The following is a 15,447-nucleotide window of genomic DNA, read 5'->3' on the forward strand; positions in this document are numbered from 1 at the left end:
CCAAAATTCACCCCAAGCACGGTGAATCGGATTAAAACTAGTTAAGCTCAACCTTCTAGGAAGAGAAGCTGCTGAGTGGGCTAGCCACATTGCTCCCGGACGACATACTATCCTCTTTAGTTCCTCCCTAACTTCAATACCACTCTTGTCGATTCTTTCCCTATCACGCAAGAGTTCACACACGCCTCCAGCAGCACAACCAAGCAGATTGTTTATAGTTTCAAAAGAATAGCTCACCTTAACACCCCTAACCACAGAAACATATTCCGGAAACATAGGTTGATCCGGTAAATAAGCATTTGCAAAGAACTCCCTAGCCCACATCTGATTTCCAGGATTCACTTCATCTTTAATCATCAATTTATTAAATTTCTCCCATCCCCTAGACTTTATCTCATTCCCTAACTCAGCTACACCATTAAGCAAATCCTCACCAAAACCCTTCTCTTGATTAATAGTAAAGGTTCGAATTTGGGAGTACCTTTTTTCATGAATTTCACTGATGAAGTGGGGATGAACCTGTGGCCTAGTGACATTGCTCCGGCGAGGAGGAGATGCTTGAGCGGACCGAGAAGATTGGCCCTTGCTTGCACTCATCTTTGTTCTTGGTTTCTTGGGTGGCTCTTGTGTTGGGTTAGCATCACCCTTCTTCTTTCCCTTTCCGGTTAGCCGTGTCAACATGGTGATAGAAGATAGATTTGAAATGGGTTAATCTTGAGAAAGTGGTGAAATGTGATGAAATGAGGGATTTGGAGTGAAATTAGGAGTGGGTGATATGGGTTTTATGTGAATGTGAAGGAAATGGGTGATTGAAGGTGATTAGAAGTGAAATTGGAGAAGTTTGAAGGGTGAAAGTGGGTTAACAATGGAGTTTTTCGTGTGGGAGGCCGTGTGAATTGATGATGGGACGGATGGAGTAGTTGAAAAGATGAAGAAATTCAAATTTGACACGCTTTCCTGTGTAGCCACGCCGCGCGTGACCCCTGCTACGCCGCGCGTAGTACCAATTGTAACGGTCAAGAACTTATTTCCTCAAGGCCACGCCGCGCGTAATAACCATCACGCGGCGCGTAATCACTAGTCAGAGACTCCATATTTCTCCAGTATTCACGCAGCGCGTGATGCATCACCACGCCGCGCGTGATAGATTCTGAAAAACTCCTTCCTCTGTGTTGAAGGATCACGCCGCGCGTGATTGTACTACGCCCCCGGCGTAGTAGACCTCTGTTCTGCCCTGTTTCGCTTCCGTCCTTGCTTCTGCTGCACACCTACCTGCATACTTCAAAAACAAAGCAACTAAAACATTAGAAACCGTTGGGTTGCCTCCCAACCAGCGCTTGTTTAACGTCCCGATGCTTGACGTTCCTTACCCCTAGGGGTTAAGGAAAAGAAGTGCCACCATGTGGCAAGTAGTGTGCATTCCAAGGTAACTTAAGAGCATGTTTAACAATATGATCATAAACCTGGATTTTAAAACATTGTGGGTCTCCATCATCACACTCCATCTTATCAAAGACATTGAATGTGACCTGCTGATCATCGGTCCTTAGCATGAGTTCCCCCATCTCCACATCGATTAGGGCACGGCTAGTTGCTAGGAAGGGTCTACCAAGTAGCAAAGGTTCCCACTCCCTAGTCTCTTCTATGTCTAAGACCACAAAATCTGCGGGAAACACAAACCCCGCAACCTTCACCAACACATCATGGAGAATACCTTCCGGATGCACAATCGATCTATCCGCCAAAGAGAGACTCATCTTTGTCGGCTTTGCTACCGCTCCCGGTATCTTCTTCATCATTGATAATGGCATCAGATTAATGCTAGCACCCAAATCACACAAAGCTTTTTCAATAGTGAGATTTCCAATAGAACAAGGAATTGTAAAACTCCCCGGATCTTTCTTTTTCTGAGGTAGCTTCCTTTGAATGAGAGCGCTGCACTCTTCCGTCATACTTACCATTTCATCATCTAATGGTTTTCTTTTCTTTGTGAGCAGCTCCTTCAAAAACTTTGCATAACTCGGCATTTGCTCCAAAGCCTCAACCAATGGTATGGCCATCTCAAGCTTGTTCAACACCTTCATGAACTTCTTGAACTCCTTCTCCCGCTCAAGATTCTTAACTTTCTTTCTCCTAGGAAAAGGCATCCTAGCATATGGCGATTCGTCAACTCCTTTACCTTTCTCAACCTTCTTACTCTCTTTTTCTTTTATCTCCCTCTGTTTTTCAACTTCTTCTTTCTCATCCTCACTAATCTCCACTTCCTTAGACAGATTTTCATTTTCTACTTCTCCCTCACGTCTCTCATTTTCAACTTCAACTTCTTGCTTATTTTCAACTTCTCCCTCATTGACCTTCTTTTTCAAGGGCTTCTCTACAGCTGGCCTTTCCGGTATCTCTCTACTCCTCAAAGTGATTCCATTGCAAGTTTCATTTTTAGGATTATCATGAGTGTTTCCACCGAAACCTCCTTGGTTTTGCAACATAGAAAACTGTCTTGACAGCTGACCCATTTGCACCTCAAGATTCTTGATAGAAGCTTCATGATTCTTGTTAGAGGTTGCTTGACTTGATTTCATCGCTTCAAAGTTGCTTTGGGTCATGAGCATGAATTGATTTAGAGTCTCTTCCATCCTTGATGGAGGCCTTTGCTGCTGTTGCGGTGCACCTTGACTTTGCATACCGTTCCCCCATCCGGACCCGTTGTTATTGTTGTTGTACGGCTTCCGAAAATTGGCTAAGTAGCGAGCCTCCTCTGAACCCTCCGGGAAACATCCGCCATTAGGGTGGTCCTGCAAACAAAAATCACAGCGCACATTGTCAATTTTACCTATTGGAGAAGTTTGGACTTGCGGATTGGATAGCAACTTCATCATTGCTTCCATTTGGCTAGTCATGAGCTTTTGCTGTGCCAATAGTGCTGTTTGAGTATCCAATTCCAACACTCCGCCTTTCTTTTTGGCTCCCCTATCATTAGTAGCTCTATACTCGTTTTGAGCCATGCTTTCCACCAATTCTCTTGCTTCAGTTTCATCACGGTTCTTCAACGAACCACCGGCTGATGCATCAAGTATCATTCGCGTTTGAGCCCTCAAACCTTGGGTAAACATTTGCATCTGATTGTGGCCATCGAAACCGTGATTCGGACACCTTTTAAGACAAACCTTGAACCTCTCCCAAGCATCATACAACGTTTCACCATCCGCTTGTTCGAAGTTGCTAATTTCAGCCCTTCTTTCTAGGAACTTATGAATAGGAAAGTAACGATCTAAGAACTTCCGCTCCAGCTGTCTCCAAGTCTCAATAGTTCCGGCGGGTATCGTGTCCAACCAATCTTTAGCACGGCCGGTGAGAGAATGCTTGAATAACCTAAGTCTTTTGTCCGATTCGCTCACCCCCGGTGGATCTGTATAGTCGCATGCTTCATAGAAGTGAGACAAGTGTAAATTCGGGCATTGAGCTTCCGAACCTGAATACGGATTCTCTTTTAAGGCGGAAAGGACCGTGTTCTTGATGTCGAATGAGACAGGATTCGCCGGCTGAAAGCCTTGATTTGCCAACGCGTCATTGTCTCTCCTCCCATAATCACCAAGGGTACGCCTTGGCGGTTGAGGAACCGGTGGAACCTGTTCTTCCTCCATTGTTGCTGCAGTCCTTTCTTGACAGTCCGGTGTATCCCTTAGCAAAGCTGTTCCCCTTGAAGCTTGGGCTTCCCTTGTTGCCTTTCGAATTGCGCGAGCTGTCTTTTCAATCTCTGGATCAAATTGCAGCTCTTGAGGACCTGTTCTCCGCATGCACAATGAAACACACAAGTAGAACGCTCCGGGAGAAAAATATAAAACAGAAAATAATAAAGAAAACACAGAAAATATGAACACTATTGCCTAGTTGAATCAATCACAATCCCCGGCAACGGCGCCAAAAACTTGATGATAAATTTCGCAAGTGCACGAAAATCACGTAGTAATAAAATATCGATCCACAGGGATTGTGTGATCAAACTAGTCGAATCGTGTTCATAGACATTATACAGAAAATACACATAAATTGGGGGTATGTTGAGTAATGAATTGCTAGAAAATGTGCTTTGATAATATGGAAAAGCGAGGTAGAATCATCGGAATCATCTAGTCTATAGCTAACCGCATGCAACCTACAATGTAGAAGAACTACTCAAGTGTTCACAACTAGATCGACAAATTAGTGAATCGCAATCTCTTGTCAAAATCCACTCTATTCGTTGTTGATACTCCCCCGATCTCTCGGGCGGAAGCTACCTACAACGAATGATATTAACGCGCGTCAATCGTTCGCTACACTCTATGCCTCAATCTCTCGACCGGAGACACTCGAGTGCTCAATGCAATTCAGTTCAGAAATTAAATCAATACTCTCGCACGTGACTTAACTCGAAATCATTATAACACTAATGAAGGATTATAAAGCATTAAAAACAGACTTGCATTGGATGAACACTATAAAGAGAGTAAATTCTTACAACATTTGTAGATTACATTCAGCTGAACTACATCCTAAACTATCCTAGATTCTACCTCCAAAGGAGCTTAGCTCCTCATCGTGCTTCGTTCGCTTCCTCGCTTCACCGCCATGGCTTGTGGATCCATGCTCTCGATGTGCTTGGAGCTATCCTCTGGAGTCTTGAATCGCGATCTTGAAGTTCCAAAACCCAGAATGTAGATCAATTTTGCAGAATTTTCCAACCCGAAAACAGAATTATGCAGAAAATATATATACAGAAGGCAACCACGCCGCGCGCCAGATCTACCACGCCGCGCGTGGTTGCAAATCCATCAACTACGCCGCGCGTAGTAACAGAATCACGCGGCGCGTGATCAAGTCAGAGAGCAATCTTCATCTTCATCAAGGCTTCACGCCGCGCGTGGTAAGGCCTCACGCGGCGCGTGATCAGGGTCCCAATCTTGGCTCTCTGTGAGCTCCATCACGCGGCGCGTGATGGGCTACGCCCCCAGCGTAGTGAAAATCCTTCAAATCCTGCAGTTTTTCCTGTTTTCTTGCAAAACAAGTAATCAAGCTAATGGTTAGATTTCTCTTATATTTATTGCTAAAAACCTACTAAAATGTATCTAATGTTGCTAAAATAGGCATGGATTAGAGAGTGTGACGATTTGTCATCAATCGTTAAATTCAGTATTTGAGGTCTTAGTATAGGATTAAAAGCTTAGTCTAGAACGATAAATTCTACCTGAGACAGAGTTAGGACTAGTTTAGGCACACGTGAGAACTTGTGACACATTGAGCCTTAAAGGTAATGATACCAAAGTTTGTAACGAAAAAGTTGAACCGACTGGGGCTATGATATTTAAGCAGAGTAGGGCAATATAAACTAGGCTCTGAACAGTTTGTAATAGAATAGGGAACGAGTGCTTCCGAACCTATTTTAGAAGACTAATCCTGATAGAGGGAAACAAGGGAATTAACCACCAGGCAAGAGTAAGGGAGGGATTCGACCACACTTAACCACCCCCGCGTGGACACACACGCACTTTTATTTACCTTTTGTTTATTTATTCTTTCAGTCATTTATTTTCCTGCAATTTATTTTATCAGCACAACTATCTCCAAACACCAAAGCGAAGGCAACTTATCCTAATTCCTAAGCGAAACTAGTAATTTTGGCACAATCTCTGTGGAGAACGATAACTTATCACTTTATTACTTGGTTACGATTTTGTGCACTTGCAGAGGCACCATCACCATTATTTATCACTTAAACATAAAAATTGAATAAATAATTTTACAAGAAATAATTAACACTTTTGTCAAAAAAAAAAGAAAAAAAAAAGAAATAAGTAACACAATAGTTACACTTATATTTTAACAATATCTATTACTAATATATTAAAATCGATTACCACCAAAGTTACTAATTTATCCTTATTACTTTTAACCATGTTGCAAGTTTTAGAGCTGTCAAAAAGGGCCGGGCTATCAGGCCGGCCCATTAGCCCTATCCTTTTACACGGGCCGGACTTCATAAAAAGGGGCTGGGCCTTATCAGGCCGGACCATATCGGGTCAGGCTTTTTCATGGGCCGTCACGGGCCGGCCCACAGGCTTTTGGGCCGGCCCCTTAAAGAATTAAAAAATTATTTAAAAAAATTGTATAATCTTTTTATTGTTATATTTTGGTCCTATTTTTATGCATAAATTCATATATAATTTTTTTAATTATTTTTGTTGTTTTATTGGTTTTTGTACAATTACAACGAAGGATATAAAACTTGGAATATGGTTATTTTAAGCCTATCATCTTTTTATTGTATTTATTTTATATTCTTTTATATTTTTGTTTTTTTTTTTACTTAAATTACAATGGATGAATGAAAGATATAAAACTTGGAATTTGTTTTTTGTAGTAATAATAATAATAATATGACAAAAAACTTATTGGATTAGAATGAGATTATTTGTTAGAGATTTGTTTGTTTGTTTGATGAGGATAAAGAGGAAGATATTGTTATTTGGGAGATTATGTGAGAAAATATAGGGATAAGAATTACCTTCTTGAAGATTTAGTTGAAAAATATAACATAAATTTAGTAGAATATTTTTTTTTTTCAAAAAAAAAATATTATGAAAATTAGTGGGCCGGCCCATCGGGCCATGTAGACTTTTGCTTATTGGGCCGGGCTAAGCAGGCTGGGCCATGAAGTTAACGGGCCGGGCTGGGCCGCCCCCTTTATTTGACCGGGCCCCTCCAGGCCGGGCCAGGCCGGACCGGGCCGGCCCATTTGACAGCTCTAAGTTTTATATACTTCATTGTAATTTCACTAAAAAATAAATAAAAAGATGATATGCTTAAATATAGGAACAAAACATATTATAGACAACAACAAAAACAGAACAATCTATACATAAAAATAGGGAGGAAAAAAACAATAAAAAATTATATAAAGTTTAGTCAATAAAAAATTTATAGAAAAACCGCAAAAAAATAGAAAAATAGAAAAAAAATATAATACTCTATAAAAAAAGAAACATAAACAATATTTTTCATAATAAAAAAAAAACATAAACAATTTTTTTTTTTTATATAAACCAAACATAAACAATATTACTACAAAGTTTACTAAATTATCCTAAATATTCCTAATAAAATTTCTAATTTTTTATTAAAAATATACACGGGACCATTATTTATCACTTATACATAAAAAATTGAATAAATAATTTTACAAGAAATAATTAACACTTTTGTCAAAAAAAAGAAAGAAATAAGTAACACAATAGTTCCATTTATATTTTAACAATATTATATAGCAAATTTTTAAATATTTAATTTTAAAAAGAATTTCTACATTAATATAATTGAAAAACTCAAATATCGAAAAAAGTCAATAGACCCATATGAATGCACGAGTCTTTAAGCTAGTTACTCTCTCTGGTCCTTTTTATAAGGAACACTTTGAAAAAATCACACAGACCAATGAAGCACATTTAACATAGTTATTTTCATTTAATACTCTTATAAATTTAAATTTATTCCATGTATACCCTTATTTAATTACTCTTTATTCAACTAACTTACTTATTTTTAAATTCTCTCTCATAATAAATAAGGGCATAAGTGAAATTGAACATTTAAAACATTTGAAAATTGGTCAAAGTTTCTTATAAAAAGGACCAAATTTTTTGCCCTAAGTGTTCCTTATAAAAAGGACCGGAGGGAGTATTATGGAATCAAAATTGTAAGTTTGTGAATGTTAAGGAGTTAAAAATATAATTTAACCTTTAAAATATCGCATTCGGTTGATTAAGATTGGATTGTGTTCAGATTCAAGTTTAGTAGTTTTAACTATAAAATTGAAATAGAAAATAAAATATGCATTTTTTTTCAATCATTCGATCTAAGATTAAACAACATTGATATTCTAAACTAGACCCTTACCCGTGCGATGCACGGGTGTTATTTTTTGTTTATAATATACGTCAACTAAAAAATTTATATAATTGAAGGAGGATTGACCTATAGTTGAAACTTGAAATAAAAATTTATATAATTGAAGGAGGATTGACCTATAATTGAAGGAGGATTGTGTTATTTTTTTCAGTATATACTTTTTTTTTAGGCAAGGACATACATAGTACATAAGTTTTTTTTTTGTACAAACATAGTTCTTCAAGTTCTTCCAACTTTGTAACCAAAAATCAAACAAACAAATCAATTATATTAAGCATAAACAATGTCAATTACTTGGAAAAATACAATTATAATATAAATAATGGATACATATAGATCAAGTATATCAATCTCTAAATTAAAATCAAAATATATATAATGCAAACATAAAAAAGTATAAATAAATAAAAAACAATACACTATTTAATATATATATACTCCGGTAATAGAAATCCAAAATAAATAGTAGCATATATATAATAGTAGTATTACATTATAAATATATAAGCAATCACACCAAGTCCTACTTCCATGATGATAGCAACATCTACATGGACAAAAATTAAAATAAAGTATTTGTTAGATCAACCAATGTAAATTAGTATATCTACAAAACAAAAGATTTTATAGATATTCAAAGCATATGAATTAAACCTACTGCAAATATCTTGAATGCAAGTAATTAAGGGAGAAAATGAAAATAGTTAAAATTAAATGACGAACTATTACCTAATACCATGAGCAAACACATTAAAAAGGAACAAAATGAAAAAAAATAAGAAGGATAAAGAGGTGAATGTGAATGGAAGATAAAAAAAAAAAAAAAAAACATTGGTAAAGAAGAAAATCAATTTTTTCCAAATGACTCAAGTGGTGGAAAGAATTGAAAAAAAAACAAATAATTAATATAAAAATATTTATAATGTCCACCGAAAAGATAAGTGCTTATATGAAATTAAATTTGTACAACTTTTCATTGCTTCAAAAAAAAAATCGTTGGAAGCCATTAGATTTCTTGATAATTAAAATGGGCATATGAAAAGTATAATGGTGTATGAATAGAAATGAAATGAAAAGGCATATGAATGTTTCAGATTAAATGTGACATATGACAAATCATTAGAAGTAATGTGGCATGTGGCTAAATAAAAAATTAATTATAATTGTTAATTTTTTTATTATTTATTTTTTAAAGAAAATGGTTTAAAAACTATGATTGATTAATACAAATAGAGTTAGGATTACTGATGGGAGAACTATTTAGGATTTATATATATATATATATATATATATATATATATATATATATATATATATATATATATATATATATATATATATATATATATAGATGTGTAACTGCGTTGTGCACATTACCTAATAAATATATTTTTTCTCGTGACAATATATTTGATTGTTTAAGAGGAATAATTGCAATTAGCTACGGGTTTAGGTTTAGCTATGACTTTTTATTTCTGAAATGCATGATTGAACTTTTCTTCCTAAGCAAACTTCGGGATACATAGATGCGGTATACCTACCTGGTACTACCATCGAGGTGCGTCTGTTTTAAAATAATCAAAATACAGATATACAGATATGTCAATAAAAGGATATTTTAAAAAAAAAAAAAAAATTAGTGGCTAAAAAATCCACATTTTAAAGATGAATAAGTGAATTTTTACGGGTTCGAATCCGATCTCCTACACATATAGTGCGATGTCTTACAAACTGAGCTAAGCTTTCGAGAACAATATAAGAAGTTTTCTTATATAATACTCTCTCATATAGTTTGACTTTTTCTTTGCCGTTTGTTTTGGTGGCTGCTATGAGAAATTTATTTTATTTATATAATACTCTCTCATATAGTTTTAACTTTATCTTTTACGACAAGTGCTTTTATACTATAATAATTTTATGTTTTAGCCTCTATCATCTATCTCCCAACTCCACTCTCTACGAAAACCAGCAACAATAGAAGCAGCTAGCATGTTAACGTTAAGCACTCGAACGAGGACATCTAGAATCAGTTTTGTGTCATTGAAAAGAAATTGTTTAGGTAAGGAATTTTTTCCATACACTAATGCTACATAGGAATTGTGTTGTGAGATGATAATAGAGGCTTTGTCTATTAAAAGAAATTAATAAAAATGAACTAATTTTATTTGGGTCATGTGATTTGTTGTTGTGGAAAATAAGACATTTGGTAAGTATAAAGATAAGAAGAAAATAAAAACGTTACAGTGACATGAAAATATTATATTTCCCCTCGAATGTGTGTATGTATTGTTATATGTATGATTATCTTTGCTTATGATTGGGTTGGTATATGTATATTCTTGAATTTGTTCATCGGTCATCATGTGTCTATAAAAATAAAATGATATACATTTATGTAAACAAATACTGTATGTAAAAGTTATTGTGAGTTGGGTTTTATGTCGGGAAGTCGAAGTTGTGTTTGGTTGTGAAGAAAATGATTTTCTTGCATTATTAAGACATGCATCATATAGAATATAGAATGTGTTTAGTGGAGTCTCTGTCGTATGCCTGGTTTGACGTTTTTCGGGCCTTTGTGGCAAGAGTCTTTGTGGTAAGTTTGACGCTTTTCGAGCCTTAGTGGCAGGAGCCTTTGTGGCATGTTTTCCCATTGGTATGGGTTTTCTTATCCGGATCATGTGTCTCGCATAGCATGTAGTATTTGGAGTCACATTGCATTGCATCGCGAATCATCTGACAAAAAATTTTTGAATAATAAATTAATTATATTTTTTGAAAATCTTTTGATTGATAAAGTGTTTTATTATTGTTTTATGGCATTTTTCTTAGGGTGAGTATGAGTCAATATAGATAAGGAAATTGACTCTTTACACCCAACATTTTAGGTACTCAAGGAGAAAGTTTTGATTGAATGTGATGCTTGAAGCGCATACGAACGGGAAAAAATTGGGTTTTGTAAATTGAGAATTTTATGTAATAAATAATTCGATGTTGTATTTTCTTCAGCTAGGATTTTCAAACTATTGTTCATTTTAATTAAGTTTATATTTCAAGTGAATTTCAATTCAGTTTTTATTATATATGCTATTTTATTTGATAAAAAAAAAAACAGTAGCTGCACATTTTCTAATTAAGCAAAATTTCTACAAATATCTTATATAAAGATCCGGGATGTTACACTTTTCTAGTCCTCTTGGTTTGTATTTTGACTTTTTTATACCCGTTATATATATTATAACACTCATTGTTGTTTAATCTTAATAGTAGGAGTGGAAAAAATGCATATTTTATTTTTTATTTCTATTTTAAATGCATATATTCTTGAGTGTTGTATATAATTTATCGGTTTTACTTTACAAATTATTGTTAATAAAAACCTCACTTTTAATGGTCCATAGGTTATGAAAGTTTTGATTACTAATTAGTCATAAGATTAATGACAATTAATTGGGTGGTAATGGCTTGTTTATTCTTGATGGTAGAATCAAGCATATATAATAGTCTTTGGTCCCTAAGCTTGCTCTCATTCCATTATTCAGAAATATATACACCATCTATATAGTTGAGAGTAATAGCTTAGAAGACTCGAAGATTGTGCATTCACAACACTATAACAATGGCTGGAGGTATTTGTTTAAGTTCCTATTTTCCGCATTTGGTTTATTGATCTTGTTGTTCTTTTGTTGTCAGGAACATAGGATCAATTGAATTTATCTTACATTTGGTATCAGAGCCTTTCGACTGCCTCTGCCTTGTTTCATATTAGTTCTTCCATATTCGGTATTTTTATGGTTTGTTTTTGTGTTTTGAGTTTTAGAACATTAGATTTCAAAACATCATTAAAATTTCGTAATCTATTATTTTATGTGTTTTCTGTGATTTAAAATGATGAAAACTGTGTCTAAAACTCATAGAACGAACCGGGTTTTAGTTTGGGTCGTAACTGATCCGCTTAAGGTTGAAGATAAACAGTAAAATAAAGAAAATAAATAAAAGGGAATTGTAGGATACAGGAATTGAACCCGCGTGCCCCTTATGTCTATCAACTCTTGTTACCATCAGGCCATGTCTTTATTTCTGTATATTTTTCTGCGTTAATAATATATATACGCTAAAAAAAAAAAAAATAAATAAAAAAAAAAAAAAAAAATGATACAGCAAAATAGATATTCAGGGACTCGAACACAGGTCCATTCAATCAAAAGATTAGCTTCGGGACCACTGGAACAGGTAACAAATTCTGATATATTGTTGTTGTATTGCGCTTTTATACATTGAATATTATGTTTTCTGATTAATTAAATAATTATGCTTTACTATTTTGATATGAGTTTATGCATAAATAAATCAGATAGATAGTATTATGTTTTAGTAATACAACTGCATATGAGGATTTTATTATGTTTTAGCTGTACAATTGTATATGATGGTTCAATTATATTTTAGTTTTGCAATTGTATATGAGGATTTTATCATCATGATATACATAAATTTATTCTCTCATATAATTCAGTTATTATGTCTAGTGACTTTTATAATTTTAATTGGTTTTGGATTAGCCACAGCACCCTTAATTAATTAAAATTATTTTCTAAAGTTTTCTTATGGTCACATAAAGAATTAGACATAACTTTGTGATTAATTATACGTGATATAGTGAATTTTATCCTACAGGAATTTTCATTATATTTGTATGGTTAATTAGGATAGAATGTCAAATTATTTTCATAACTTACCCGCAGGAATTATGAATTGGTATATAATTTGATAGTTTTATCATAAAGTATAATTTTGGATAGAAAAACAAATTATTTTATGCACGTAAAGTATGTTGTTGTGTATGTAATTTGAAAATTCTATCGTAAAGTTTAAATAAATCTTATCACATTAAAATTTAGCCCGCAGGTAATTTTATGTTACAAGATTTATTTTGGGGTATGTTTACATTGGTAATACATACATTACAGATAATATATATGTCTCAAAAATTTTGACACGAGTCTTTGGAATTTTTCAGCTTATAAATCTATTGTTTATTCTAATATCAAACATAAAGTTTTGAGCTCAAAGGTAATTCATTCTCTCTTGTTAGTTATGAATCTAATATGGCTGACGTTAATATAAACACCTGGTAGATTGATTATGGATCAACAATCCATATAACAAACTCCTTGCAAGGTATGCAAGATTTAAGAAAGCCAGTAGGAAGTGAGCAAACTGTCCTATCAGGAAGCAGGATGGGCTTACATGTGGAGACTATTGGAACTTGCATTTTAATTCTGAATAATGGTTTTGTTTTGAAATTAGAAAGGACCTTTTATGTACCAAGTTTCTCATGAAACTTGATTTTAGTTTCTAGACTTGTACCTTTTGGATATTCCTTTCATTTTAAAGACACGTCATTTGAATTGTTTTATAATTCGGAACGTGTGGGGAATGGTATATTGTCTGATGGTCTTTATGGTATTAATTTACAAAATGAATCCATTCATAGTTCAATGCATGTTCAAATTGGCATTAAGCGGTGTAATATTAACTAGAATTCTTCTATGTTATGGCATCAGAGATTATAACATATCTCCATAGAGAGAATTAAAAGGCTAGTAAAATATGGGGTACTTAATACTCTAGATTTTGCTGACTTTGAAACTTGTGTTGACTGCATTAAGGGAAAGCAGACCAACGTTTCCAAAAAGGGTGCCATTAGAAGTTCAAGCATATTAGAAATAATTCATACAAACATATGTTGTCTAGATATGTATGCACATGGTAAGAAATATTTTATCACCTTCATAGATGATTACTCACGATATATGAATATTTATTTGCTTTATAATAAAATGAAGCATTGGATGCCTTCAAAGCCTTTAAGGTAGAAGTTGAGAACCAATGTGGAAAGCAAATAAAAATTGTGAGATCTGATCGGGGTGTTGAATACTATGGTAGATACACTGAAAATGGACAACCTCCTTGTCCATATGCTAAGTTTCTTCAAGAACATGGGATTGTTGCCCAATATACCGTGCCCGGTTCTCCGAACCAAAATGGTGTTGAAGAAAGAAGAAATCGAACTTTATTGGACATAGTGCGGAGTATGGTTAACAACTCTAATCTTCCTAAATCTTGTGGAATGAAGCACTAAAGACGGGTGTGTATATTCTCAATCGGGTTCCATCCAAGGCTGTCCCAAGGACATCTTTTGAATTACTTAAAGGTTGGAAACCGAGTTTGCGACATATGCGCGTTTAGGGATGTCCGTCTGAGGTTAGGATTTATAAACCACGAGAGAAGAAACTAGACCTGAGGACCATTAGTGGGTATTTCATTGGATGTGCCGAAAGGTCTAAAGGTTATAGATTTTATTGTCCATCTCACACAACTTGGATTGTGGAGTCCAGAAATGCAAAGTTTCTTGAAGATCACTTGACTAGTGGGAGTGATTAAATCAGAAACAAAGTTTCTGTGCATGATCATATAGAGTCCCAACCTTCAGTTTCGAGTGATAGATTGGTTGTTGTTCACAATATCCCTGAAGTTCAAATGGATGTTGATCAACCACCAATCATTGAGATTCCCCAAAATGTTGATATTCCAGTAGATCAAATTGATCATCGGATTCATGAAAATGATGAGCAATTAGTTGAACAACATATTCTACAAGAAAATGTTAATCAAACATTAAGAAGGTCTACTAGGACAAGAAAATCAGCTATTTCTAGTGATTACATTGTGTATCTACAAGAATCTGACTATAACATTGGAGTTGAGAATGATCCTGAAAACTTTCACAAGCCATGAGTTGCAAAGAGTCAAATTTGTGGTATGATGCCATGAAAGATGAGATTAATTCCATGAAAAACAACGGTGTCTGGGATCTTGTAGAGTTACCTAATGGGATGAAGGCAATTGGTTGGAAATTAGTTTTTAAAACCAAAAGGGATTCATTAGGTAACATTGAGAGATACAAGGCTAGACTCGTTGCTAAGGGATTTACTCAAAAGGAGAGAATAGATTACATAGAGACTTTTTCTCCTGTATCTAAGAAGGATTCTCTTCGTGCATCTTGGCATTGGTTGCATATTTTGACCTTGAGTTGCACCAAATGGATGTGAAAACAACCTTTCTTAGTGGTGATTTAGAGGAGGAGGTTTATATAAAACAACCTGATGGTTTCTTCTCTAATGATGGTGAGCACTTGGTTTGCAAGCTTAAGAAATTCATATATGGTTTGAAACAAACATCCCGTCAATGGTATCTTAAATTTCATGGGATAGTTTCTTCATTTGGATTTGTTGAAAATCCCATGGATCAATGTATATACCAGAAGGTTAGTGGGAGTAAAATTTGTTTTCTTATTTTATATGTGGATGACATTTTACTTGCTACCAATGATAAAAGTTTTCTACATGAGGTGAAATAATTTCTCTTTAAAAATTTTGATATGAAGGATATGGGTGAGGCATCTTATGTCATTGACATCAAGATCCATAGAGATAGATCTCGATG

At 34.6% G+C, this 15,447-nt stretch overlaps 1 protein-coding gene and 1 non-coding gene across 2 annotated transcripts in view; one reads left to right on the forward strand and one right to left on the reverse strand.

Moving 5' to 3' along the window:
* Positions 1–15,447, reverse strand: part of LOC123904271 (glucomannan 4-beta-mannosyltransferase 9-like) — a 92,590-nt gene that overhangs the window by 24,825 nt on the left and 52,318 nt on the right. The window lies entirely within an intron of this gene.
* On the forward strand, positions 3,133–3,238 carry LOC123903386. Its single transcript, XR_006807962.1, has one exon. It is a non-coding gene; the product is annotated as a small nucleolar RNA R71 (small nucleolar RNA).

This window comes from Trifolium pratense, linkage group LG1, assembly GCF_020283565.1.
Source record: "Trifolium pratense cultivar HEN17-A07 linkage group LG1, ARS_RC_1.1, whole genome shotgun sequence".
NCBI classification, from domain to species: Eukaryota; Viridiplantae; Streptophyta; class Magnoliopsida; order Fabales; family Fabaceae; genus Trifolium; species Trifolium pratense.